Genomic DNA, 5,709 nt, shown 5'->3' with positions numbered 1-5,709 from the left:
AATATTACGTAAACTAAAGTTTGGGCCGAAGCGGTTGGTCCGTTCGGGAGTTATCGTGCGCTCCAGCTAGACAATTGCCTGAATCGGATTTCGTCCAAACATACTTGGGGTCTAAAACCATTATTTTGATGAGGCTCATTTTGCCCGTATGAAAGTATATATTCCCTCGTTAGCATAAATGCTGATGGTATAAAAACAAACATTCAAGCCTGTATTTGCACTAATCATCACTGTTCATGTTTCAAGTATCCATTACTATTTTCGTCCATATTTTGGAACTCATGAATAACGTGCACTCCTTGTTTTCAACATTTATGGCCACACTTTCACCACATTAATTGATTTAATTTCCCAAGGCAAGGGTCTATTAACACTCTACTTACAACCAATGAAAACCAAAACAATAACATGGCGTAAAAGTCAATTTTGTTTTTAATGCAATAAACAACAACAATAACCCTACCCTAAAAGTAAAAGTAGGGTATGTCAGCACTCGTCTACTCACTGTAAGTAATATATTTAATGTTTTCTCGACAGGGGTGGTTGTTCCGTTGTGGGTAATGTTACACAGCATCTTCGGTCATGTTAGCATCGTTGTCACCATCTTCGTTGTTATAGCCATCCTCATGATCATCGTTTGTACCCTTTGTATACTCATTCTTACCCTCTTCATGTGGCCTTCATTGTTTTAATGACTTTCATTGGTGGTGATGATGATGCTGATCATCCTCACGCTCAATTAATACATCCACATCTTTGTCCAGTAAAATTCCCCTCAAATTTCTTTGTTTTCTTGGTAAATATTTTGGTTCATTTAAATGCACAATCAACTGACTATAGCGAACAGAAGTAAAAATACGAAGAGAGCAAAAAGTTAACGAGCTAATTAAAGGGTGATTATTGTGTACTGCCTGTCTTTTGTATGGGTTTCATGTGTCATGTTTGGGTGTGTAAAGATGTGACATGAACAGGTGTCAAGGGCTGGGATGTAAATAGATTTGATTTTGTCTTTGGATTTTTTAACGGGATGATAAACATTCGTATTTGGAAAAATTGGTATAATACATTTTGTGTTGGATTTAGATATTGGCTTAACTTTGGATAATATTTGAAATCATTTATTACAAGCGATTGATGAGGACTAATGAGACCAGATATTTATTTATGTGGTTCAGATGACTTATATGGTTCTGACTTTATATTTGTAGAAGTGGCATTGGCCTTCCAAAGTCTTGATAGAAGTTTTCGAGAGACAATTCCGTTAAAAATTTCAATCGTTGTTCTCAGTCCAGCATAGATTTTTCCTCTATAACAAATGGGAAAAAAATATTTGTTTAACATTCTGTACTACTTTTACACCTATTATTTTTGTAGCATACTTATTAGGATGGGGCGAATTGAACATCATATGCGGCGTTTCGCGTTTCTGATTCCTGGCATTGCACTGAGTGAAAAAGTCCACTAGACTATACATATGTCTACGGTGAAAATAGAGCCTCCCGATTTAGACTTGAAGTTTTTTATCAGACTTTTTATTTATTATTTTGGCATTTAACAGCCAAATCATTGATGATTTCGACCCAATACTAAGACAAAAACTGTAGCCAAGACAATAATTAATAACTCTCTTGTATATTTATGAAATTCTGGGATTTTATCCCCACCGGCGTATGATTTATGAAAATTATTTTATATATGGTATGGTACTTATACGCTAGGGGGTTAAACTATAATTAATTCACTTTATTTAGAAGCACTTTTAATGATTTGCTTCTGACGTTTATAATTTTTCATCGATTTTAGTCATCCAAAAAAGATCATTGTAATCTTGACTTTGTAAACGTGGAAAGCCTATAAGGGACATATCAAATCCGTATATAGTAATATTGTATTTTGACCGAAAAAAGAAATCCAGTTGTTTTAGTCAAAATCGGGAAGCTCGATTTTCCCCGTAGACATATGCACTAGTGGACTTTTTCGCTAAGTACAATTCCAAGAAACAGAAACACGAAGAGCCCATTATGATTAATTTTCCTTCCATACAAATCACGCCACCCTAATACTTATAGTTCCATCTGTTTAGAGGCTTTGCCACCGCAGCATTAGAACTCTGCCTCAATTACACGTCGAATATTTATTTATTTTAAAAAATACTTATGTGTAGGCGTATCCAGCTTAGTCCAAGATTCAAAGTCTGATGGAAAACCTTGAAAATGCTTTCATCCCATAAATAAATTCAGTTCTTCCAAATTTTTTGTCGGCTCCATAGTCTGTTCATAAGAAATACTGTTCATAAGAAATACGTGACATAAGCTGAACTAAGCAGAGATTTCGAAATCTTCAAATATTTGTCTTTTTCGTTTCAATTTAGAATACCATGCTTTTTGATATCATTGGCCACTTGTTCATTCTGTCGGCGTCTATGACTCCCTGTTATACCTTTCTTGTCTAGTACCATAATTCATTCCATTTGCCTGCGTCATGAATTTCCATTAGTTTGGTTGATTAGCTTTAGATCTCCGGCCGGCCAAACCGGTTAGGCCAAACTGATCAGTGGGAAAATCTTTAAACTTCCAGAGAAGAAGAACTTATGATGTGTCATTGCTACTGTTGTTGTTGGACGTGTCTTTTGCAGTGTCCTTGCATACATTAAGCGACTCAACTGAAACTAAAGTAAAGATTGCCCAAGATGCGTTCGTGTGGGAAAAAGGGGTTAAATGATTTTGATATGACCTAAAACAAAAAAACAAAACCGGTTCTGGACATTCATCAACGTAGCAATGGAAGATAATAAGGAGACAGACTGCATTAAAAGGACACGCACACAAACATACATACAGAAGGTAAGGAGGAATTCTAAAAGGTAACTCTGCCTTGTTGTCATATTTGTATCGATTAAGTTGATGGACTGACTGTTGAACAAGTCAATGATTATGGTAAACTTGCCCAATATGGTGCTCGTTTGGTCATACCCATGGCGAAAGGCCATCACGAATAAAATGAAAGATGGCCAGTCGTCTTGATGTCCAACAAGGACCAGCTGTTTGATTAGAAATTCTAAAAAGTGGTCATTACAAGGATATTTTTAAAATTAGTAAAGGATATGCAAATGAAGCTGCTGTCTCCCGCTTGTCTCGGACTTAGACAATCCCATCAAGAGACAAGAAGGCAAACAAAGCACACCCCAATTTCTTTAGCAGCAGTAACACATTTGCATACACAACACCACCACCTAGGACATTGATCTTAAAGATATCCACAGCAACAACCCTTTACAATGTTACATCACACAACAATCCTTTTTTAATATCCTTAGGACATTATCATACGTTTGTAAGGAATCACTTGTAAAAGGTCATTACAAAACTGGTTTTGCTCTAAAGGATGATCGAAGTAAAAAAAGGTAAGCAAACAGATAGCCCTAAACACAAATTTGTCTAACTTGGACTTAGGAGATGACCTTTCAAAAGATGACATTTTACCAATCAAGAAGAAAATGAAAAAAACAAAAAAAACTGGACTGACCACTTTTAACGTGAGAAAATTAGTCCTCTGTCAAAACAACACCCTTTTTATGACCAGATTCTAATCCTTACTTTGGGGTTTTGAAGTAAGAATGCATTCTTCTTCTGCTTGATATGCAAATGAGTTGTGCCATTTGCCAACCCCGTCTTACCTATTCCCCGTTAAACGAAAACGAATGCAATTTTCCTTTGTCTCAAGTTTTTTTTATACATAAATTCTGCAAAATTTCACCAAGTCACGTTTTAAGGATTTTTTTAGGGTTCCTTAAAGTTTTCCCAAATCCGGATTCCGAAAGTGTTAAGCATAACCGCCTTTATTATCCATCCACAGGATCTTGAAATGTGAATAAATTTTTAATTTTAGGAATTTACTTTTTTTCTAGTCATTCTGAAAGATTTACTTCGTTCGCCTTTATAACGATTCGCTTTTTTTATACCCTCAGCATTTATGCTAACGAGGGTATATGAGGAAAAGTCAAAATTTTTTAGTTTCCATGAAGCCAAGGTTTGCACTATTACAATACGCGAACTATTGTAGTTTGCCAGTAACTATGACTATTGCTGGATTAATTTAGATGTTTTTGTACAAAGCTCCAAAATTTAGCAAAAAAATTTAATTTACGTGGTAGTTACGACCACGTAAAGGAAAAACCATAGGTAAAAACACGTTGAATCTAAACAGGGTTTTTACATTCCTATTCGATTTCTGATTAAACCATTCAAATGACGGACATCTGTCCAAAGTAAAAGTAGGAGAATACAAAATGAAGATTACACTTCTAATGTATCACTTTCCAAAATTTCCACTGCATCCACCTTTTATGGATGCTGACATTTTGAAGCCGGATTTCAGGTGTTTTTTGTATTTTTTATGTAACTGGGACGCGCATTCGGATATTTCGAAAAACCAATTATAGGACTAAAGAACTCGCGATTTCGCATAATCTGATATGTATATTAAGTATGTAGCCCACACAGCAGCAGAGTAATCTACTGCCAAAGGCCAAAATTTAGTGCGATATTTTTTCTAAAAAAACTATTTTTTGGGTACAGTATTTACAATATCGTTTTGAGTGTGCTGGTACCCCGCGATATTTTAGTTTTTCGACGATCCGGATCATATGAATCACAGATCGTAAAAATCCATCTACTAGAACGGCGGAAATGGCTACTGCAAAAATTGAAAATTTGCAAAAAAATGTTTTTCAAAATATCGCTGACTAACTCGCGTTTTATGTGGATCGTTTCCATTTCAATGAAGAAAGTGAATTATCACTCGCGTTTGTGCGAAAACAGCGGTTTGAAAAATTTAGTGGCATGGGAGCTGTATCCGATTTATCCAAAAAATACTGTGTGATGCTACATCCACGGTTCTTGATGGATTTTATTGAAATATGTTTAGATCGATGTATTTTTTCATGGTTGATAGTGAAATCGGATGCGCATAAAAAGTGTATGCACTTTGTGCAAAATATAAGCGTAATACAGTTTGTTGCACACTAAACTGCAGACGATGCTACATCTTAGCGGCCAAAGTAAATCCTGGAAAATGTGTACAAATTAAAAGAGAAGAATTCGCTGTATTGGTAAACCGCATGCGCATCAAGTGATTTTGAGGATTTCGCGATTTACACGCATTTCAAAATGAACATTACCCGATACAATTTTATTTCAAGATTATACCCTATTTAAAGGAACCCAACATTTATTTGAAAGATATCCATATCTTCTGCTAGATGTTAGCGTGTTTTCGAGAAGTGATTAGAATGAAAAATGTGATTTATTGCGTGGAATTTAACTAAAATAGAAGAAAAACTCCGACCTATTTTTCTTACATTTTGTTCAACTAACTCACAAAATAAATTTTAATAAATATTTTCTCTTACAAAAATTTTATAAATTTCCTCAATATATTTTTTGTTTTTTGCTATAATATGCAAACCGCTAAACGGATTTGTATAGTTTTGGTTTCATTTGAATCTTCGCGATGTTTAGATTACGTACATATTTTTTATATATTTTTCAGATGCATAAACAGCTAGAATTTTATTAGAACAAGTTGTAAACTACCAATTGTTTTGAATGCTTTCCTAATTTCCGCGAAAATTTACAACTTTTTCACTAAAGTTATGGGACCTCAGTAACCATATAGTATGTAGGGAGCCCCTAATTAAGAGAGTTTCTC

The sequence above is a fragment of the Musca autumnalis genome, unplaced genomic scaffold, assembly GCF_047663935.1.
Source record: "Musca autumnalis isolate F117 unplaced genomic scaffold, ASM4766393v1 scaffold_4, whole genome shotgun sequence".
In the NCBI taxonomy this organism is placed as follows: Eukaryota; Metazoa; Arthropoda; class Insecta; order Diptera; family Muscidae; genus Musca; species Musca autumnalis.
Note: the sequence above shows the minus strand (reverse complement) of the source record.